A 24779-nucleotide genomic window follows, 5' to 3' on the forward strand; every position below is an offset into this window, starting at 1 on the left:
GGTGGAAAGAGGCACAGAGGGACTTTGGTCCAAATCAGGAACAGTCCCTTGAAATCAGGGACATTTGGGAGCAATGGTAATCTAATCAAAGTAATTGGAAGCAGAGGAACTACCACAACCAGCAATTAGCATTTACTGTACCTTTAGTATATAGATGCACACCAGTAAGGAGATAATGCAATAAGAAAAGATTAATAATAGTAAATACATCCAATGTACAAACAGATACTATCAGCAAAGGGCACAATATGGGTTCTGCTGGAATTGTGCACATATACTTGGATATATATTGTTAATAATAGAGATACCTCCAGATTAATGTTGCTGAAAAGTTCAGTTGCAGAGGGTTGTGAGAATGATCGCAATGTGGTATCCATCTTTGTGTTGGAGACTTGAAGACAAGATCAGCGGTGATGCGGAAATCCTCTAACTGTTTTCCAACCAGCTTGGAACTCAGCTTCTCACATGCAGAAACTGTGGTGTGGCAATGGAATCCAGAGTAAGCCTACATACTCTGCACATTAGTCCCTCCATAGTAGTGTAGCACTACTGCAAGGGTTTCTAGTAACTGTCCCCCCTGTTCCTGAACAGCCAGGCATCAAGCATTTTTCACTTACATCCAGACACAAGAAGTCAGTCGATGAGCTTGTTTCCTTTGTTGTTGTTATTAGGGATAAAACCTTGGATAGGGTAGAGTGGTTATGGGATGCCCAACTTGACAGAAACAATGAGTAGAGACAACCTACTTCCTCTGTACATAATAAGGATCCTAGACTGCTCTCCCTCCGAGACACCTTCAGTCCTTCAGGATCAATGGCAAAATGTCCCTTGAGGACTAGGAGCAATTAGCCCCTTTAGAAAAATAGCAGAGTCTGTTGTAAACTGAATGCAGGAGTATCTCCTCTCCTTTGTAGTACTGCTCCCAGCTCCACTGCCTGCAGAAACAGCCCACCTGGTTGCTCCAAAGATCTCCCAGGGCAAGAGATAGAAAGGATTAAGCACAGCGCTGTCCTTCAGAAATTTTGCTACATATGGTAATCTTTCCCCTTGTGAATCCCTGAGTGTGCTGATGTACTCACTCTGTCCTCCTTGTTCCCTGATTCTCCTTAGGCAAGATTCCTCCTCAAACTGAGACACTGATTGGATCTTCCCAAGCCCCCCCCCCCCCCCAAGCCTAGCCTGCATATAGATAGAAGGCATTGTTGGTCACCAAACTGTTCTTGAATGGTTGTCAGAAGTTGCTCTCGGAAGAAATTTTTGTACCATTTTTTATTCATGGCTGTGTTCTTAGGCAAAATTGTGAGTGAGCCCACTCCCTTGGCTGAGAAGCAACCCCACCCATGAATGGTCTCAGGCTGCTTTACTGTTGGCATGACACAGGACTGATGGTAGCACTCACCTTTTCTTTTTCAGACAAAGTTTTTTCCGTATGCCCCAAACAATCAGAAAGGGGATTCAGAGAAAGCTACTACCCAAGTTCTCAGCAGTCCAATTACTTTTTTCCTTTTGCAGAATATGAGTCTGTCCCTGATGTTTTTCCTGGAGAGAAGTGGCTTCTTTGCTGCCCTTCTTGACACCAGGCCATGCTCTAAAAGTCTTTGCCTCACTGTGCATACAGATGCATTTACATATGCCTGCTGCCATTCCTGAGCAAGCTCTGCTCTGGTGGTGCCCTTATCCCACAGCTGAATCAACTGTAAGAGAGGGTGCTGTCCCTTGCTGGACTTTCTTGGGTGCCCTAAAGCCTTTTTCACAAATGCAGTGGAAATGTTATTTATCAAATTAAGTTCATTTTCATTGCAAAGAGGGACTTTTCAATTGATTGCAATTCATCTGATCACTCTTCATAATTGCCATCAGAAAAACGGAGGCAGCAGACTTTGTGAAAATGAATAGCTATGTCATTCTCAAAACTTTTGGCCACTGCTGTAAATGCATTTTTTTTATCTCCTTCAGCGCAGTCACTAAGCTCCAGCTCTCCCTCAGTTGTCAGCAATCCCTCCTATTAGCTTCAGCAGCTTCTCGCTGACACAGGGGAGCCAGAGTTAGGCTATCCTGTGCACATACAGAAGGAGATTAATAAAAGCAGCATGAATCATGTACATGTGTGGAGGGGAGAAAATGTTTTAAAACTGGCTTATATATGCCTTCATTTCCAATTTATAATGCTAGCAAGGCCTTGCAAACACCCGTGGACCCGGCTTAGTCAGCTGGGATGTCTAACAACATCTGGGGCCATTGAATGGGTGCTTCAGTGGTATGCGCTGAGCCCAGGGAATCTTTCCAGCTCACCGCAACTGACGGACCTTCCTACACCACAGCCACCACACAACCGAACCTATTAAAAAACTCTTGTGACATTTGTTTATACTCTCCTCAGGTTTTGGCTGTGCTATACATTCATAAAATGAACCATCATGTAGTCACACATATAAGAAGTAATCTCCTTTATCTTCTGGCTGCCTGCAGCCACACAACAAACTAAACCACATTCTGATGCTGTTTGAAAGGGGATGTGTCTTCAATGCTTTACTTGACTTGTTAACTGTTTACAGAACCCACTGCAATTTGCTTTATTCAAAGTTACAGTCCATCATTAACCACTTGCCAACTGCCGCACGACATACGGCGGCAGTCAGCCCCTCACAGGCAAAGTGACGTATGGGTACGTCATTAGCCTGTGAGGCTCTAGGGAGCAGGCGCGCTCACGCACCCCCCCCCCCCCGCACGAGTGAGTGGCGGACTCGATGTCCGCCGCTCACTCGCGATCCTCCGGTACAGCGGGAGAAAGGCAGGCGGCTAGTGTAAACAAAGCCGCCTGTCATTCTCCCCTGTGTAACAACTCAGATCATACGGTCCTGCTATGTAGGACCATTGATCTCTGCTGTTACACACACAGCCACATCCAATCACAGTTAGATGCACGCCCCTAGGGACACACTTAACCCCTCCTTCTCAAATAAAGTTACCCCCTTCCCTGCCAGTGTCATTTTTACAGTAACAGTGCATATGTATAGCACTGATTACTGTAGTAATATCAATGGTAACCCCAAAAGTGTCAAAAATGTCAGTCAAGGGTCCGATCTGTGCGCCGCAATGTCGCAGTCCTGCAAAAAAAATCGCAGATCGCCGCCATTACTCGTTAAAAAAAAAAACAATAAAAATGACAAAAATCTTTCCCTTAGATAGTAAACGCAATAACTTTTGCACAAACCAATCAAAATATGCTTTTTGCAATTTTTTTTTTACCAAACATATGTAGCAGAAAACAAATTGGCCTAAAATGTTAAAAAGTTTTGATTTTTACATTTTTTTGGGGGGGAATTTCATATAAAAAAATTTGAAAAATATTGTTATTTTTGCAAAATTTTCGCTCTTTTTTTGTTTATAGCGCATGATCAAAAAACCGCACAGGTGATCAAATACCACCAAAAGAAAGCTCTGTTTGTGGGAAAAAAAGGACGTAAATTTCATTTGGGTACAGCGTCGCATGACCACGCAATTGTCCGTTAAAATCACGCAGTGCCGAATCGCAAAATAGGCCCTGGTCAGGAAGGGGGTAAAATCTTCCGGGGCTTAAGTGGTTAAGGTAAAACAATGTCCAAAAAAATGCAGCAAATGTTGCACATGAATGTTTAGTTCTTGGTCATACTGTCCCAACTGTTGGGTGTCATAGGAAAGGTGCTGCAGTACTCACGATACTGCTCCAAAATTCTTGAATTGAATCTCTTTTACCACTTCCTCTCTGACTACAGGCCTACTTGTGCTTCCCCAATGGAAATGCACTCACATGTATCTCCTGACATCTTCATCTTCCTTCTCTCTGACACTGCTTCTAAGAAATGTTCCTGGAGATTTCTGCTGAACCCATATTAAGGGGAAGGTCTCTGCACACATGTTGCTGCTGCCTCTTGTTCAGCTTCCCATGTGAGAGAACTTAACTCTTCCCACCCGGTCCATATACTGTACAACCTTAAACCCTCATCGGGACTACTGATAAAGTAGCTTTACTGAATGTAACAAGAGGAAAACCATGGCAAACAGTGACCTCTAGTTATGCCTGCAGAAACAATCGTAGATATCTTACCATATGTAACTATAGAATACTGACAGACTGTTAATGTGCCCATCCTGCCTACATCCATGTACTCCAATAATAGCTGCATGACATTTCTCAGTGCAGGTGCCCTGATAGTGACCACAGTGGGTCATGTCTGTGTAAGGTGTATAGTCTCAATTGTAAGTGTGGCAGGGTGAGAATGAAGGAGTACAGCTGAGGACAAGGACTGAACATTGTTATTTAATACCATTTAACCACTTAAGCCCCGGAAGATTTTACCCCCATTCCGACCAGGGCCTATTTTGCGATTCGTCATTGCGTGACTTTAACGGACAATTGCGACACTGTACCTAAACGAATTTGATGTACTTTTTTTCCCACAAACAGAGCTTTCTTTTGGTGGTATTTGATCACCTGTGCGATTTTTTGATCACGCGCTATAAACAAAAAAAGATCGAAAATTTTGCAAAAATAACAGTATTTTTCACATTTTTTTATATGAAATTCCCCAAAAAAAATGTAAAAATCAAAATTTTTTAACATTTTCAGCCAATTTGTTTTATGCTACATATGTTTGGTAAAAAAAATTGCAAAAAGCGTATTTTGATTGGTTTGCGCAAAAGTTATCGCGTTTACTAACAAAGGGAAAGATTTTTGTCATTTTTGTTGTTTTTTTTTTAACGCGTAATGGCGGCGATTTGCGATTTTTTTGCGGTACTGCGACATTGCGGCGGACAGATCGGACCCTTGACTGACATTTTTGACACTTTTGGGGTTACCAGTGACATTTCTACAGTAATCAGTGCAATAAATATGCACTGTTACTGTAAAATTACACTGGCAGTAAAGGGGTTAACTTTTTTTGAGAGGGAGGGGTTATGTGTGTCCCTAGTGGCGTGATTCTAACTGTGATTGGCTGTGGCTTGAGGTGTAGGAACAGTGATCAACGGTCCTACATAGTAGAACCGTATAATCACTGTTTCTACACCGGGGAGAATGACAGGCGGCTTGTTTACATCAGCCGCCTGCCTTTCTCCCTCTCCACCGACGATCGGCGAGTGACCGGTGGACATCGGGTCCGCCAGTCACACGCGCGGGGGAGTCCGTGACCGCGAGGGAGCGCGCCACCGGCGGCGCGCGCTCGCTCCCCAGAGCCCTCACAGGCTAGCGACGTAGTACTACGTCGCTCTGCCTGTGAGGGAACTGACTGCCGCAGTAAATATACTGTGAGCAGTCGGCAAGTGGTTAATGGCATTATCGCCAGGTATAATTTTTAAGGATTTAAAAATACATAAAATGACCTAAAGATAAAGGTAAAGATACTCACAATATACCCTGGCTGTTGGCTGCTTGCCTAGTTTCCAGTAATGCCTCAATGTGAGATCCTGGAAAAGCATTAATCTACACCTGTACAGTGAAGGAGTGCATTCCTGCCAAAGGTACTATATGATACATACCCAAAAATTATGAAATTCCACTTAACCCTTCAAATCATAGCAAAAGACATAGCAGTCGCTTTCACAGCAATACCACAATGCACAAATTATCATATACTAAACATCCCAAGGACAGTTTCTCAGTACAATGTCCTGTGTACATGTACATCCTAGGAACAATAAACAAACTGTTTGAATGACACTGCTATTGCAGAAAGGCCTTGAAGTTCAATAAATGAAAGATAGCTTTCTACAAGACAGTAAGCAGAATTCAAAAATGTACAGTATTTAGAAATGAAAATGAGCAAGTGAGAGAGCATATTGCTCTGAAGCCCCAAGCTAAATGATAATGATATGGTAAATATGGTGGGAATATATTTAATAGGGTTTATAGACAATTTTAGCTGATAAGTTGCTGTACAATAGACAGAAACGTTCATCGCAGAATGAGGACACAAATGTACTTGGCATGACTAAAATAATTTGTTATTTACCTTGCATTCCGCCTTACGAATCGCCGATTGTGAGTAGTATTATCACTTGGCCAGGTTATATTAGAAAAAAATTAAACAGAAAAACAAAGTTGCAACCAAATGTGTAATAGTGTGAAGCAAGAAAAGCTCTAATTAAAACAATAAACCAGCTTTTGTAGTAGTTATGATGCCCATGCCGTACATAAAATTATTTTCCTTTTCTGTGCAGCCAGCCATTGATTCTTTCATCACACCCTATGCTATATATCTGCGTTACACTAAAGATTGCAACTTGAGGAATGGATTCCCAATTTGGGTTCTACGGTTATATCTGAAGCAGCCATGAAAATGATGCAAAGTGTTTGATTCTATTTTGAAGCAATCAAGCTCCCCAAGAATGCGAGTGGAGAATTTTTGAGAATTTAGACAGCCCAGCTATTGGAAAGCCCAGCAAATGGGGCAATTCAAATTGAGCAGCTCAGAATTCTAGAGAGAAGGGTGCTAATTTCTTAATAGAAGGGGGAAATCCCCAGGAAAAACAACATAATATGTTAAAGGGAACCCGCTTCTGAATTTCACCTCCAAAACAAATTATTGGTGGTGGTGTATATGGCATGTAGTGTTTATAGTGTATGATTCCAATGCATCAGAATTGTATATGCACATTTATATGCACATTCCTTATACAACATGCAAAGAGAATGTTTGTGAGCTTGAGCAGAAAGGGTCCTCCAAATCTCCAATTGTAGATCTCCTCCCATTTTAAGGGAAGGGAATTAAATTATTTATATAATGATTGACCATATGGGCACATTAAAAAAAGAATGTGTTTGGATCCAGCTCTCATCCTCCTTCACCACAACAGTTTCCCACGAGCGTCCTACAGGAATTCCATCTTGCCGTTTCTCTTTACGGCGGCCAAAAGCTGTGTCCCTCTTCTCTGGAAGCAGTCGCAGCCTCCCACGGTGGCTATGTGGCTGCGGAAAGTGGCGAGTATCAATGAGATGGAAGATCTTGTGGCTACTGAACGGGGCACGAGGGAGAAGTTCCTCAAACGATGGTACTACTGGCATGAATTCAGCTTTTCCGCAGAATATAAGGACTTTTTTTTTTTTTCTCTCTCTACTACTCCCCCCCCTCTACTGTCCCTGCCTTCTTCCCTCTCACCCTGTGGGTTTGTCCCACCTTCTCAGTAAAAAGAAATGGGAGAGGCGGGAGAATAGGATTTGCCACACTTTTTCTTTTATTTATCGGTCTCGTCTTGCGGGCATTCATACTTGGGTCCTCCCTGGTGGGCTGCGGGGGGTTGTGCCTGCTGGGGTGGTTCCTTCCCGCCTCCGTATCCCGGCGGTGGATGCCGGTGGGGGGGGGCCTCTCCGGGGCCTGGCCTCCTGTGGCACCTTGATATGATGTCTTCTTCAGCTGCCCTCCTGTTCTGACGTTGTATATTATGTGATTGCTAGCACTCATGTCGAAACTGAGTTATGTCTAGAACTGTGTATATGATCCTGTATTGTTGATCTTGACTCCAAGTTATGCCTTTTCCTCTCCTAATAAACATTGAATTTACAAAAAAAAAAGAATGTGTTTGCCAGGGTTGAATCATCTGTGAGATAAGACTATCAGGAATAAGAGAAATAAAAGAAAAAAAAAAAAAGATGGCATCAAAGTTTCATTGGTCAATAAATGATTATTGTCTTTAATCTGGCTCTTGAAACTCCTAGGCAATGGCTCTGGGGCCAACAGGTCTGCATAGTTTGTGATGGAAAAAAAGGGACACAAAAAAAGAACAGAGCTTGTCTATTCACAACACGGTTCCTTTGCTGTTAGAAGGGGGATGTGTTTCTTTCATCCAATTAGTCCTCACAAACTATAACTGCAGTCTCCCTGCCCTCTCCTCTGTGCTGCTGACAGACGAAGAAATACTGTATCTGCACTTTTGGAGGGTCGTAGTAAAGAGAAGACTGCAGTTAAACAAGTAAAATTTATGTAGGAGGATTTGTTTCATCTCTGTGTATCACTTCACTGGGTTTAGGTGAGGGTTTACAACCACTTTAAAATCAAGGAATAATTCTGTTGATAGAGTGTCTGATATGTAGAGTCTTTTTTTAACTGCAATTTGCTTTTAACTTAAGGCTGTAGTAAAGATAAGGTTGTAGATGCTTCAGTCTTTGTTGTATGGTTTTTATGATAAGCAACCATATTCGCCAATGACATTATGAAGGTTTGGTTATCAGGGGATTGTAAGAGTCATATAACAAGAGTGTAAATGCTTTATTCTGTATGTTAACTCTCGAAATATCCAAATTTGTTCTAATATTGGCATCTAGGGGTTCAATACATAATGCAATGAATAAAAGCAATAAAATACATTCCTTTCTTGTGTCATTGTGGATAGAGAACACTTGTAAGAAGTATTGTGGAGGAACAAGGACATGAATATTAATAATATGGCCCTATTGCTTCTCCCCTCACTATTACAAGAACCTCCCTGATAGCAAGCAGGTAAAGCAATCAGGTTGGAATTATGGAAACCAAAGGAAACAATGCCAGTGTCAGGAAGCCAATGCTGGAGGACTTTTGCCAGTAGCCGACATGCACACACATGCTGGCACATTTATGTACTGTATGTCTGCATGCACTGCACATGGCCAAGCAGGGTGATGGTGCCAAACTGCCTACTTAAAGGAAGTATTGATGTCTGGTAATCGCTGGTTGTTCTTAAGCTTCGCCGTGATCCAAACGCGTGTGTTCTTGCTCTTGTTAACTGATCTCCTGTTGCTGACCTGGTTCATTCCTGAACATGCTCTGTGAATCCAAATACCAACCCCGGCTAGTCTCTGACCACGTTCTACCTGTATTCCTGGCACTGACCTTGGCGCACTGCTTGACTATGCTTTTTCTTGCTCACCCGTGTATGATCCCAACTTTCCTTGACTACATCTCTTATCCTGGCAGCTACCTGCATCTGTCTCTAATTGCATTTCGGCTCAAGTCTTCAAACCGTGTTCCCAAGGATCTCCTACCAGGTGCCATCCTGCAGACTGCCAACCACAATCCCACAATCTCCAGGGGTGCCTCCATTGCTACTGGCTACAATCCTGTTTCCTCTGCCACCTGCTACCTGGCTACTGGTACCCATGCCTTTGTCACTGTATTGAGTGGTGCTCAAACCAGAGCTACAAGGGGAGCCCTCTCATCAGCTAGGCCTCCAACCATGGTATGTGGCAGGCAGCTATCAATAAAGCACTAGCTGGATATAGCCAGGCAGCATTGAATTCAACTTGTAATACATATATGGGGCGACAAGGCAGGGGTCTTAATCTTAGCCACTGCATATGTGTCCATGCGGGTCCAAGGTTGTTTGCTGAAAACACGCACTGAGGAAGAGGGAAGGACTCTTTTACTATGAGCTTACGATCCAAGATGTGGGGAAATACTAGAAACAATTTTAAGACTATAAAGGCAGATAGCCTAATAAAAAAAGAAAAACAATCCTAGACAATTGTGGCTACTCTAGAGAAATCATGTAGCCATGAATTTAATGATAGATTTGAGTGATCAGGACAGGTGTACGTCAAGGGAAGAGTTGAAAGGGTGGTTTGTTATATGTAAATATTTTTAGGACAAAGATAGGTCAGGAGTGGACCTGACTGTCATCAACACTGAGATGGTATCAGAGGACAAAAGAAGGAGATCAGTTTGCCAAGAGAGGGGGTTTAGACACAAAACATATTCCAAGGGCTGATCATGGGGGCACCTGGACAAAAAAGAGTGTGGGAAAGAATGATGCAACAATTAATAAGACCATAAAAGAAAAATAAGAAACATGTACAGAGTTGGTTGAAGGAAACTTTTTTGAGTTGACTTCATCTAGCTTTCTCTTAAAAGGTAGTGATAGTTATTGTATATCATAAATACATTTTTACCATGATATCTCACCCACCTTGACACTGTAGTGTAATTGACTGCATTATCCCCCATCCACTGAAACCAGCAAAGTCTAATGGCAGTTTGATTCGCTGAATTGTTTGCTCAATTTAGATAGGCTTCATATATGTTAAAAATGACAGAATACAACTAAACAGATGCATATGGACCTGTGAAAACACCCAAACTGGTAGCTTTATTCTTTTAATTATGGACATCCCAACTGCCTGTTTTTATCTTTAAAATCTCTGATAATCTATGATTTGTTTCATCAATCAATACAAGCTGTATACTAAAACAGTTAGAGAAAATACAAAACCTGATGAAGATTGTCTCCATATGGCCAATTGAAAGGGGGTTGGGATAAAGTAGGAGATGCTGAAGCCATTTTCTACCATAAAGTAAGGTGTTGCTCCTCCACTATTCTCTATATGGTAAAAAAAAAACCTCAATATCAGAATAACATGTATGCTTCACACAGAAATAAAAAATAATCCGTTCTGTAAGTTCTGTATTTACCTTTAGCAATGGTGATGCACAAGCTGTCCATTACCAGTACATTGGCATGAAAGGTCTGCTTCAAGTTCCTACTAAGAGTTAACGACTTTATGCAGTATTTAATGAATTAGAATAAACTGGGCATAATCTTCAAATAAAAGGGAAAGATCTGGTATGTTAATCTGTTTCTAAGCCTTCCTCTTTCTTTCATGTCAGTTTTAATATGAGGTAGCGAAAACCAAAAGGGAACCTTGGAATTTTTTTGTAAAATTTCAATAAATTATGGAGCTTATATGGATTGTCTGTCAATAAGCTAAAAGTATTCTGTGAGCATCAATAGAACCTTTGTTGACCAAGAGTATGAGTTCAATGATGGAATCCTGTCTGCTATATAAGGTGGTTGCTATGCAATCGGTAGTCACTTGGATGTAGATTGTATGCCCATTCATACCAAGGCCACTAACCATGAACTTAAGCTGAAAGGAGGTAGACAGACAGAAGACAAAACTTATCATCCTAAATAAAAGGAATACTTTTTTTTACAATCTGGCAGGTTGAAAGAAGAAGTGGAACACACTGCATGCATTTCAATTGCCATTAAACAAGGTCTCTTAGACAAAAATACAGAAAAGCTTTAACATTCCTGGGTGGGCCATTAAATAAACAAGGCATCAGTGCCAAAACCATACAATAGTTTTGCCTTTGCCTTTAGGATGCATACCTACATAATGCAGTATGCATTGTCATTTAAATTAGTTATCTTCCTTGCTATTTGATGCATTCATGCGGTTAGCATACATGTATTTTAACAACATACATTTTTTAGTATAATGTAAATTGATTGGTTGTGTATTTAATACAAAAAGTTAGTATCTTTGTAAATTCACAAAATATTTGACAATTGGAATTTTTTATGAATTGAAGAGAGTGTTCATAATAATTAAAAGGGATTTTTTATCCTCCACCGTGAGATTAGTATGCATATTTCAGCCGGAATCAGGATTGCTATGACTCATCTGGAAAAAGACCCCTGTATTTGTTTATATCACTCCTGCATAGTGGTGGGTGTGTAGCTGGAGCCAAGCACTTTATGGGTTATCCATTGAAAGCTGCTAACCAGAAAAAGACATAAACTCAATGCTTCTGTTGGTTAATGGTGTGTAAACTCTCACAAATCAATAAAGAATCAATTTGGTGACATTTATAGTGCCAAAATATTTCTTGCTAACAGATGGAAGAGGTCAGTTAAGGCAGTGACAACCATGGCAAGTCACAAAGCTGCAGACACTGTAGCAATAATTTGAGTAATTTATCTATAATTTACTGTATATCATTGCTTTATTCAGTTGTCAACACTTATCACATAATGGTAGCTCCAGTAAAATTCAAAACTACATATATTCCCCAAGTTTGTGATATATACTGTACCAAAATGTTTTATTCTATAATGCTTACATACTCTTACATTTTAAATCTATACACAACACATATTTAAGACTTTATAGTCCTTTCTTGTTACAATCTTTTGACTAGTGTGGCAAGTAGCAAAGTAAATCTCTCAAAAACGTATTAAAGTAAATTCATATAATGTTATCTGCCACTGCGGCAATACTTGGAACTATGCAAATAGTGACTCAGTCATGGTTGCTATTTCCATAGTAACACTGCATGTACAATCCCCTACCCCAACCAACTGTAGCAATTCCTTGGCCCAACAATAGGTGGCTGAGGAATCAGGCATTGCAGTGGCACAAGGGAGTTGCCTGTCTATTCTGTGAAAAATCACTTGAGATTTTACTTTTTTGGCCACATTTGGGTAGAGGAGGATTGAGGGGGCAGCAATTTTTGAGGAGAGATGCCCCCCCTTCAACTTGTGGGGAAGGTGTCATGGTCATGGTCATGTCCTCTGTGTTCCCCTTCTTGTTGGGAGCCAAACAAGGGTCACATGAGAGGCCTACCCCAGGTTGGCTTCTTCTGGGCTATGCTTGGCACTTTGTACAGGGCCACTGCCTTACACAAGGCGTACATTTACTTGAACATACAAATAAACTTGATTAAACTCTCTCAATGTACTAAACATCACCACGGTTACTTGTGCATTTAGAAGGGAAACTCAGAGCCCTTGTCCTCTCCACCTGTCCAGCATATCACCACTACTTCATTCCCAGGAATGGTATGGGGTCCCGCCATGCACCTAGCATGGACTCCATACATGCCATACATGCACTTCACTTAACTCTTTCTCTTCCATACCTTTGTACAGGTTGAGGACCCTGGTCTGGCAGATCTGCCCCCATTGCTATTGGAGACAGATCACCGTCGAAAGAGTACAACAATATCTCCCTCGCTGCCAGATGCTATCTCACCTAACACAAGTACACACTTAACGACAGGCCTCTAGAGAAGCCTTTGTTACCCTTGGTAGCCACTTCTATCTTCACACTGTATTAACTCTTGCACCACTTTCTTCATACCCCAAACTGCTTAGTAATCCGAGCTGCAACCATATGTCCTGATTACCTGCATTGCACCCCTTTGGTAACTTCAGACAAGGCAGAGGCAAAGTTTCAAAAGCTTTACTTCAATAAATTAAAATGTTGACAAAGACAAACTACAGTCCAAAATAAAGTGCAAACATTTCCCTAATGTTCCTAATCCCTAACTCAGGCTTGTGGCTGCTCCAGCGTATATGCATTTGAAAGAGTAAATTTTTGGCAAAGACCATGGTTGGCTTGTTCAGGAGGAACTGCAAGCCCCAGCAATTCTCCTGGGCAGTGGGAACTCAGACTTTAGCACATCACTGGAAATCCAGACTCCAGTGGCGACAGGGGATGAGTCCAGCCAGGCTGGACCAGTCAGACCCAAACCAGTTAAACAGCAACAAGACCCCTCTAGGTGGATTGAGAGTCTGAGCCTACATCACTTTTATAGGACACAGGACTAGGCGGTCGGTCCCCAAGTACACTCCTCCAACAAAAAGCATGTAAACACAATTAACTCTCAACTTACCAGCTAAGGGCAGCATTAACCACTACCTGCCTACAAACGGCTGCATGAGTAATAGGAGGAGGTGAGCCATTTAAAAAGGAGAAGCACTGGTATGTACTACTCGGATACTAGGATATAGAATTGCAGAAGGGGATTAAGGTGAATCTACCTTTAAAGAAATAACAATAACTGTTTGACTCAGTGTCTATTTACATGAGAAAGTGTGATAAACCTCTACAGCACTTTACCTTTCACTGCAGTTAAAGGAAACCTTTAGAGAGAGAAACATAGCACACGCCACTCCTGGCACCCTCCTTAAAAACCCAGTGGCCACTGATCTAAAATAGGCATGTGGCAGGCGAAGTGAGAACTTATAGTCTTGATATTTCTTCTGAGTCAACAAGAGGATGAATGAGACAGCCTGATGAGTAGCATTTTCAGAAGGAAATTAGCAATGGCAATTTTTTAATTTGAATTTTAGATCAGGTGTGATGGCTTCCATTCATCTTTTTGAATAAATGAAGCTGCCCTAAAGATACATCAGGGTTAACACAGAAACAGGCATTGGCATGCCCAGGAACACTTTTCTGACAAAATCCCCGGTGTTAACCCACAATGTGTCTGAATGACAGGTTCATTCATCCATAGAGATGGATGGAGACTGTCACATCTGCTTTAAAGCTCATTAATCTGCTGTAAAAGGTCTGAGCCGTGACCTGCTCAATACCTCAGGTAAATGGAGCCTTTGACACATCATGCCAGGGATCACATTATAGGAAATAAGCTACAGGTTCCTCACTAAGCTATGTACCATGCTCATTTTGAGCAATTCAAATAATTAAAAAATGCCCATAGCAACAAGCACAATGACTTCTTTCATTTGTACATCTAATGTGACAGTGTGGTGTCTTATCATTGTGTTAAAAGGCAATGTGGGCCAGGCACACTGATGGTGCATGTGTGTGCTGGGTTGTTAGGGTAATCAGAACTAGGGTTCTGGGCTCTAAGGAGCCCGTGTGTGTGGTTGCAGCCAGAGAGGTGTGCAAGTCTAGGACAAGACAGACAGAGGCCCGAGTCTGAGCAACGATGTTGTTAAATAGAGCCAGGAGGCTGTACATTACTGAATTTTGGATTGATGGAGGAAATCCATGTGAGGGAAGCTGATTGTTGTGAACATTCCCTGAAAAGGCATATCTGGCGTGGACTGAGCTCACTGGCGAGCGCTGCATTTCAGCTAAACAACCCCCAAGTTGTCACAGTTGGTGCTCGGATGCAGGCAGATCAATGGCATTGTGGATCCTCACATGCCAAAACAATGAGTTTGTCAGAAATTGCATTATGCGCAGTGGGTAGTGTGCCTGCAAAACAAATGTGTACTGGGCATTGCAGCACTTTAAGAAACAGCACTCCAAAAACTTTTTTATGATCCGTGCAAAGAAACTCTGTCAAGAATCCACTGTGTACCTGACTGCAGGGATGGGGCATTGTCAAGGAGATCGTATGCACAGTCCTGCACGAAGACGTGCACGAAGATGTGCATTTGCTAATTCTGGAGTGACAACTAGAGGTTCCCTAACTCATGCACTGGCTTACTCGCATATCTGCGAACGTGCGCATGCGCATTAGTGTGAGTGTGTGTGAATACTTGACACTCTCTTGCCTATTTAAAGTGGCTCCAAAGACCAGAAGATTGCTGAGTGGTCATCAGTTTCTACTTTTTGTGACCTGATCCTATGTTTGTTCCTGTGTATACACAGCCTGTTTGACTCTGCTCTTTCCTGATACCTTATTGCTGACTAGGGATGAGCTTTGAGTTCGAGTCAAACGTAAGTTCGACTGGAACATCGGGTGTTCGTTCGTTCGCAGAACAACGAACAAACGGGGGCGTTCCCGGGAAATTCACCCGCCATAATTCAATACTTGTGATTGGCCAAAGCATACACCTATGTATGCTTTGGCCAATCACAGCACAATGTCCTGTCAGAGCCCTGATTGGCCAAAGGCAGGGTGCCTTTAGCCAATCATGGCTCAGGGGCTAAGTCCACGCCCCACAGTATATAAGGCTGCTTACACTGCAGCCGTGTGTAGTGTGTTGGGAGTGGAGATTAGGCAGGGTAGTTAGTGGAGTGTGCGGTTTATATATTAATAAATCAGCCAGTGTAGTAGGTATATATATTTATCAGCTACTGCAGGAGATAGTGCAGTATATATATTTATCAGTAATTGTAGGATATACATATATCCACCAGTGAAGTATATATATCAGCCAAGTCCAGTGTATATATCCGCCAGAGCAGAATATATATATCAGCCATTGCAGTGTAATGTAGGGCTGCAGTCAGTTTAGTGCTGTGCTGTGATTGTAGTGGGGCCACTGAAGTGTATTGTATACAACACGTCTGTGTCACCCCACTGATACCATTTTTTATTTAATTGATATATATATATATTTTTTTTTTTTTTCCAATATTTTTTTTTTTTTTTAGCAGCATCAGGTTCTGTTGCTGCAATATTAGTACCCCCCCCCCTGTTTGTCGCAGGTGGTAGTGCGCAGCAGCACTAGTAATATTAGGGGCATACTTGCTGCTCCCCTTGTGCATCTCAGGCACTAATCCTTCAGCTCCAGAAGTGGGTGTTTTCTTTTGGTGGTGAACCAGCACTAATAATATTAGGGGCATAATTGCTGTACACCCTTGTGTATCTCAGATGCTCTTCCTTCTGCTCCAGACGTGGGTGTTTTTTTTTTTTGGCGGTGAACCAGCACCAATAATATTAGGGGCATAATTGCTGTACCCCCTTGTGCATCTCAGACTCTCTTCCTTCTGCTCCAGACATGGGTGTTTTTTTTTTTTTTTTGTGGTAAACCAGCACCATTAATATTAGGGGTATAATTGCTGTACCCCCTTGTGCATCTCAGACGCTCTTGCTTCTACTTCAGATGTGGGTGTTTTAATTGTTGGTGCAACGGCACTAATAATATTAGGGGCAAAATTTGCTGTTCCCCCTTGTGCATCTCAGGCACTATTCCTTCTGCTCCAGAAGTGGGTGTTTTTTTTGGTGGTTAACCAGCACCAACATTATTAGGGCCATAATTGCTGTACCCCCTTGTGCATCTCAGACGCTCTTGCTTCTGCTTCAGACATGGGTGTTTTTTTGGGTTTTTTTGGCGGTAAACCAGCACCAATAATATTAGGGGCATAACTGCTGTACCCCCTTGTGCATCTCAGATGCTCTTCCTTCTGCTCCAGACGTGGGTGTTTTTATTTATGGTGGTGAACCAGCACCAATAATTTTAGGGGCATAATTGCTATACCCCCTTGTGCATCTCAGACACTCTTCCTTCTGCAGGCGGGGCACGCTTATCCTTTTTTTCCTGTGCTGGCCGTGTTATTGAGCCAGAACATGCAGAAGAGTTGATGGAGTGGATAACTAAGCCGTCCTTATCCTCCTCGTCCTCTGTCACACAGGCTCATACTAGTTTGCTTTCCACCGCAGCTGCCAAAGTGTCCCGTTCCACAGGCTCCTTGTCTACAGCTACTCCTTCCGTATCCTCACCATCATGCATGGAGGAGTCACCTGAATTATTTGATCATAATGTCAGTTGCATGATGCTGGAGGATGCACAGCAATTTGAATGCTCCGATGTTGGTTCCCAGATTGAGGAAGGGAATAATGTGAGCCTAGAGAGAGGGGGTGACAATGATGGACAAGAAACTAGCAGTCATGTTCCCACAGCTGCGGCATACTGCCAAGTTTGCGCTAGTGGCGAGGAAGGAGGGGATGATGAGGTCACTGACTGTACTTGGGTGCCTGAGAGAATAAAGGAGGAAAGTGAGTAGGAGGAGGTTGCACACTTCCAATGAGGCAGGATGTGCTCCAGGGGCCGCCTTAAGGGAAGCCACCCTATTGCATCATACCACATAGCTAGACAGGTGCAGGGTGCTGTTAACTCCCCGCTAACTTGCAAAAGTTCATTGGTGTGGGCTTTTTTCAACATGCCATGCAGTTAGTTGGCAACAGCACCTGAAGGACCAACATCATAAAAAAAAAGCATACTTAACCTTGCTCCTCATCTCCATTTCTTTCACGGAGCACTAGTAACTCTGCTGGCAGCTGGGAAGGATGCAGGACAGGGTTCAGTGCTGGAGCTTGTTCTGCCACCACGCCTCCAAACAGGCCCGTCGCTACAAGGCAAGCAAACCAAGCAATTGCTTGGGGGCCCGAGCTGGCCCGGGGCCCCAAGACAATGACTGGTTAAGAATAAATGCAATGACACTGTGTGAGCGCCCCTTTGATTGTCAATGCAGTAAAGTGCAATGACACTGTTATCGGGATCACCCTCAAGGGGGCCCCTCTCTGCCTCAACAGGTTTGTAAAAAGTCTGATAAGATCTCCAGACACAAGAGAGATCCCTGGCCTACCAGGTAGACTTTATGCAGAGTATGGACCAGCCCATGGACAGTGCAGACTGACAGCTCCTACTGTATACAGATAGCAGGGCTCTAAATGCAATTACAATTCCTGCTGCCGGTGTGGATGAGTGAGGAGCAGATAGCATCAGGGTGAGTAGCTGCTAGGACCCTCTGCTTCTACATCTGCCGAGTGCCGACAGGTCTGAAACCACCGACACCACCATTGCCTGACCATGCTTCAGACACCAGAAAATCAACCGACACCACCGTTTCCTGACAATTATACAGACCCCCAACATCACCGACACCATCACACCATCTTCTATAGCTGCAGACAGCTGGATCTCTGATCTCCCTCTCATGTCATTATTTTGTCTGTTCTTCTACTTTCCCTGCCTGTGCAGTATTATTGCTCTATTATCCAGTAATGTGAATGTATTTCTTACCCTGCTGCTGATTGCTGAGTGCAGGTTGGACAGGACCTGTCCTGTGTACATTGCACCCATTTTAAGGGATTATCCAGTAGTCAGATCTCCTCGCATAGCAGCCCAGGCACAAGTGTAGTGAGTCCCCTGCCCTGCCTCCTGCCGGCTGTGATCTGGAAGGGAATCTCTGCAGATTGCAGGTAGGTCATCACAGGCAGCAAGGTCTGTTGGTACTTGTGGTGCCTCTATACACAGGCCTATTATCTATATGTACTGCCCCAGGCCAGTGAAAGTGTCTGCTGCCCAGTCCATAGAGGAAGAGGCTCCTCAGGACAAGTAGGTGTTTGTAGATACAGAGCTCTGGGCTTATCTTTATTTCTAGTACATGGAGATACCATAGAATAGTACATGGAGATACCATAGAATAGTACATAGAGATACAGCAGAATAGTAGATCATATTTTCTCGTACATTTATGTTAATCTATCTATCTATCTATCTATCTATCTATCTATCTATCTATCTATCTATCTATCTATCTATCTATCTATCTATCTATCTATCTATCTATCTATCTATCTATCTATCTATCTATCTATCTATCTATCTATCTATCTATCTATCTATCTATCTATCTATCTATCTATCTATCTATCTATCTATCTATCTATCTATCTATCTATCTATCTATCTATCTATCTATCTATCTATCTATCTATCTATCTATCTATCTATCTATCTATCTATCTATCTATCTATCTATCTATCTATCTATCTATCTATCTATCTATCTATCTATCTATCTATCTATCTATCTATCTATCTATCTATCTATCTATCTATCTATCTATCTATCTATCTATCTATCTATCTATCTATCTATCTATCTATCTATCTATCTATCTATCTATCTATCTATCTATCTATCTATCTATCTATCTATCTATCTATCTATCTATCTATCTATCTATCTATCTATCTATCTATCTATCTATCTATCTATCTATCTATCTATCTATCTATCTATCTATCTATCTATCTATCTATCTATCTATCTATCTATCTATCTATCTATCTATCTATCTATCTATCTATCTATCTATCTATCTATCTATCTATCTATCTATCTATCTATCTATCTATCTATCTATCTATCTATCTATCTATCTATCTATCTATCTATCTATCTATCTATCTATCTATCTATCTATCTATCTATCTATCTATCTATCTATCTATCTATCTATCTATCTATCTATCTATCTATCTATCTATCTATCTATCTATCTATCTATCTATCTATCTATCTATCCTGTATGGCTATGCTGTGGTTCCTGTAGGCTTTGCGTGTGTGCGGGGGGTCGGGGGGGCCTCCATGTCCATTTTGCTTGGGGCCTCCAAATTCCTTCAAACGGCCCTGCCTCCAAAAAGCTGGTGCTGATTCTGCCACATCTGTCTACTCTACCCCCTCCTCCTCTTCTTCCTCTATGTCCACTTCTGCTGACTTTTCCTGTGAACCAGCAGTGCTTCATAAGCGTTCAAGGGGCTACGCAAGCAGTCAGGCAAAAAGATGCCATGCAGTACTTCAGTTGATCTGTCTAGGGGACTGGAGCCACACGGAGCTAGAGATTCTGTCAGCTCTGCAGGGGCAGGCTGAGAGGTGGTTGACACCACGACAGCTTGAGCCAGGAATGGTTGTATGCGACAATGGCACCAACCTTCTCTCCGCCCTCCGACAGGGACACTTGACACATGTTCCATGCTTGGCACATGTTCTGAATCTGGTGGTGCAGCGTTTTTTGAACAGGTACCCAGGGTTACAAGATCTTCTGCGGCAGGCCAGAAAAGTCTTTGGCCATTTCCAGCGGTCGTACAATGCCAGTGCTCAGCTATCTGACATTCAAGGGGAATTCAACCTGCCCACCAACCGCCTCATTTGTGACATGCCCACCAGGTGGAACTCAACACTGGCAATGCTGCAGCGGCTGCACACGCAGCAGAGGGCCATCAATGAGTACCTGTGTGGGTATGGCACAAGGACAGGCTCAGGGGAGCTTGGCTTCTTTTTGCCACGCCAGTGGCTGCTGATAAAGGATGCATGCACTGTCCTATCACCATTTGAGGAGGCCACAAGGATGGTGAGCCGCGACAATGCATGCACCAGTGATACTATCTCTCTAGTCTTCCTGCTGGAGCACACGCTTCATGGGAACATGGACAGGGCACTTGAGGCAGAACAGCGGGAGAAAGAGGAGGACTTCCTTTCCTCACAAGGCCCCCTTTATGCCGATATCATTCCTGCGGGGCCACAAAACACACAGGAGCAAGAGGAGGAAGAGGAGGAGGAGGAGGATTGTGGCGGCCTGGATAAAGAGGATAACATACCGCAGTATTCAAGGAATGGTTGTTATTCCCCAGAAACCCCAGGTGTTGTATGTGGCTGGGAAGAGGATCTCACTCTTCTATTCACCTGAATTTATTATTGAATTTCGGGGCACCTTGCACTTTAATCACCCTAAATATATTTTGAAGGACTGTATGGACATTTATGCACTTTATTTAGCACCACTGCACTTTTTATACTCACTCTGTTTATTCACAAGTGTATGTCTAGATTGACACCGATTATTTATATTTTTTTTCTGCAATTTATTTAATTGATGGTTTATCACTGTATGTTATAATACTTTAATCAGGATATTGTCTGCACATTTTACAAAGTATTTGCTATTCACTGCTCATCACTTCTATTTTATGAATTACCAAGTTTTTGATTGATTATACTTAGAACATTATTGGGATCATTTTTTCCTTTATCATCGCCTTTATATATCATCTCTGTGCTTTTAGACATCTCTGGAGATTTTAATTAGTTGTGGTTGGAAGTTTAGATTTTTTTACTATCCTTGATTGTGTCATACTCACATACGGAATATTTATTTTGGATTATCCCACTTTTATGCATTTTGTAGCTTTTTAGAATTATCCAGTTTTGCTTCACGTTTATATACAGTTAGAGTGGTTCATCTCATCAAAGAGTGAGCGCTGATTTTTTGCTTTTTAAATATCATTGGGATAAGTGGTGACACTACCAAATCAGCTGCTTTCTCTGTGTTGTTCCACAATTGCTTTTATTGACCTATTCTTTAGATCCAGGGTGTCGTTTACCTTATTTTAGCGCACAAGTTTGCTATTTTACATTTGAAGAAAAATTTGTGTATCACCTTTCCAGACACTGGGAGGTTAACGCTCACTGGACATGTTTCTGAGGCATCATCCAGCCAAAGGCGAAGAGGTGGAGAAGGCGGCCGGCTGACCAATGCCTTTAACCAATTCTTTAGTCCTCAGTGCCCAGGGCTGTCAGGTTTAAGCAACCACTGGCAGCGTCTCCATCATATGGTGCAGGATTATCAGCCAAACTCTGCTACCAAGGTGAGGTTGTGGAAGACAGTTTCAAGTCACAGGTCATACACCATTGCAAGACTGAGCACAGCAAGAAGACACAGGGTAATTATACTGCATCAGCAAGGTCTCTCCTAGGCAAAGATTGGTATCCTCAATCCTGAGAAATACTGTCAGATAATGTTGCATCATGCCATACCATCAGGGAGTCGAGTGATTGGCTCCAAATGTATTCTGCAACAGGACAATGACCCCAAACATAAAGCCAATGTCATTAGAAACTATCTTCAGTGTAAAGAAAAACAAGGAACCTTAGAAGAGATGGTTTGGCCCCCAAAGAGTCCTGATCTCAACATCATCGAGTCTGTCTGGGATTACATGAAGAATTAAGGCATCCACAGAAGATATGTGGCTAGTTCTCCAAGATGTTTGAAATATCTTAAATAAAATATAGCCGCGCTAAATTTGATGAATAGATGAATGATAAATGATATACATATATAAGTAGAGGAAGTCAAATGAAATTAATCTAAAATACTCAAATGACAAAGTGAAATAATGTAACCAAGTGTATACAAGTGCACAATAGAATAAACACATAACAACTCAGTTTTAAATTCAGTAAATGAAACAGTAGTGAAAGTTAAATAGTCCAGTGCACACAGCAAAAATACGTATGCAGAGCTATAATGGATATAGCTCAGACAAGTATAATAATAATGAGTTCAGGTGCACAATGCAAAGAAAAAACATAAATAAAAATAAATATAAAAATAAATTAAAAATGTGAAGTCCCAAAAAAATTTGGAGTGTAATATCAGAGTAAGAAAAAATATTGTGAAATCCTCCACCACAACAGTGTTAAAACGTTCCTCCACAGTGTGTCCGTTATTGTGAACAAGCCCATACGCTTACCAGATGCTGGTAAAGAGCGTGCCATTCTTATCCTCAATGGGTCCAGGTGAATAGACCACCAAGATGTAGACTAGCTACGGATCGGCGCTAAATGGATGCAGCCTTCAGACGCTACTCAGGCAGTATGGGACACAAACGGCTTCCACCACGGGTCGAATAATAATTCTTTATCCTAGTCTCATGGTACATCAGTGTGTTACTCTCCTATGGACAGCCACCTTGTCCCCCCGAAGAACACCACCTGTACAGACGTGTGTCATCTCCATGCAAACTTCCTCAGGTGTTCTAGCGCGGTTATTTTTAGTATTTCCTTCAGAACGTGTGCACATGTACCTAGAAGTATTGATGCTATTTTAAAAGCAACGGGTGGTCATATCAAATATTGATCTGATTTGATTTTTTTCTTCTATTCATTTACTTTCCATTTTGTTAATTAATACAAATAAGCTATTAAAACTTCTATTTCTGAAACCATTCCTAATTTAAAGCATTTTTTACACATGCCTAAAATTTTTGCACAGTACTATACATACTCTTTATGGACCTTGTTTGTGCACTGGTGCGCAGTTATGTTGAAACAGGAAAGGGCCATCCCCAAATTGTTCTCACAAAGTTGGGACCATGAAATTGTCCAAAATGTCTTGGTATGCTGACACCTTAAGAGTTCACTTCACTGGAACTAAGGGGGGAAGCCCAACCCATGAAAAACAACCCCACACCATAATCCCCCCTTTACTAAATGATTTGGACCAGTGCACAAAGCAAGGTCCATAAAGACATGAATTAGCGAGTTTGGGGTGGAGGAACTTGACTGGCCTGCACAGAGCTTAACCCGATAGATCACCTTTGGGGTGAATTAGAGTGGAGACTGTGAGCCAGGCCTTCTTGTCCAACATCAGTGCCTGACCTCACAAATGTGCTTTCGGAAGAATAGTTAAACATTCCCATAGACATACTCCTAAACCTCATGGACAGCATTCCCAGAAGAGTTGAAGCTGTTATAGCTGCAAAGGGTGGTCCAACTCAATATTGAACCCTACGGACTAAGAATGGGATACCATTAAAGTTCAAGTGCATGTAAAGGCAGGCATCCCAATACTTTTGACAATATGGTGTATATAGTGGGTATAGAAAAGAATCATCCACCCCCCCCCCCCCCGTTTTATCCAGTTGTATAACATCCAAGTGAAAAACATAACACCAACATGTCAGAAAAAAGATTAATAAAAAAACACACAGTAGTTGAAGGAGAAGAAAATGAATGTCCTTGCATGGCTTAGTCAGAGAGCAGGCTTAAACCCCATTGAAAATCTGTGGAATCACTTAAAGACTGCAGTCCACAAACAGTCACTATCAAATTTTTTTAAATCTAGAAAATGTTTTATTGTTTAAAACCCTTAGTGTAACAATAAAATATAATACAGTCACAGTACATTGGCAATCCTCCCTTTTTTTGGGTTGCATTTGTGGGCATCAAAGTCATACAGATATTGGTACCTATATATGGTCAGACCATTATATATATATATCAGAAATTATACTATTGTAATTCAACCCAACCAATAATCCAAGTGCAGCTATTGTTATGCAACTGTTTAAGACATATCTTCGTTTTCTATGGTTTATTCGGGCATACCAACAATCTTTGAAGTACTAGTTCATGTAGACTAAGTCCAAAAGTGTCCAACCATAGGCCCCACAGCTTTTCAAATTTACCCTGACAGCCATGTCTTGTGTAGATATGATCTTCTAAAAGTAGTGCATTTCCCATGGCTGACACCCATGATTTATGTGTGGGGGGGGACCAGCGGATTTCCACATTACTAGAATTAACCTCTGGGCATGGAAAAGGGCCCTTCTGACAGCTGTCCTGGGGTGCTCCTCCTCTATAACACCTTCTAGGATGTTCAGTAGACAACATTTAGGGTCTATTGGGATTGTTACTTTAAATACCATGTTTAGTGTATTTATGATTTGGCTCCAGTACAGGTGGAGTTTGAGACAACTCCATAGCAGATGGATCAAGTCCCCATGGTCTCTTTTGCACCTAGGACAGTGTGGATCCGTACCATATCCCATCTTGCTTAGCTTCAGGGGAGTATAGTGAGCACGTAAAAGAATATACAACTGTGACAAAGAGCAAGTACCCACTGCATAATATGCTTCTTTCCATTGCTCAATTGATATTAGCCCCAAATCATTCTCCCACCCTGAAGTCGTTTTACTGGGGTGACCTTTTT

Source organism: Pelophylax lessonae, assembly GCF_965119305.1.
Source record: "Pelophylax lessonae genome assembly, chromosome: 1".
Taxonomy (NCBI): domain Eukaryota; kingdom Metazoa; phylum Chordata; class Amphibia; order Anura; family Ranidae; genus Pelophylax; species Pelophylax lessonae.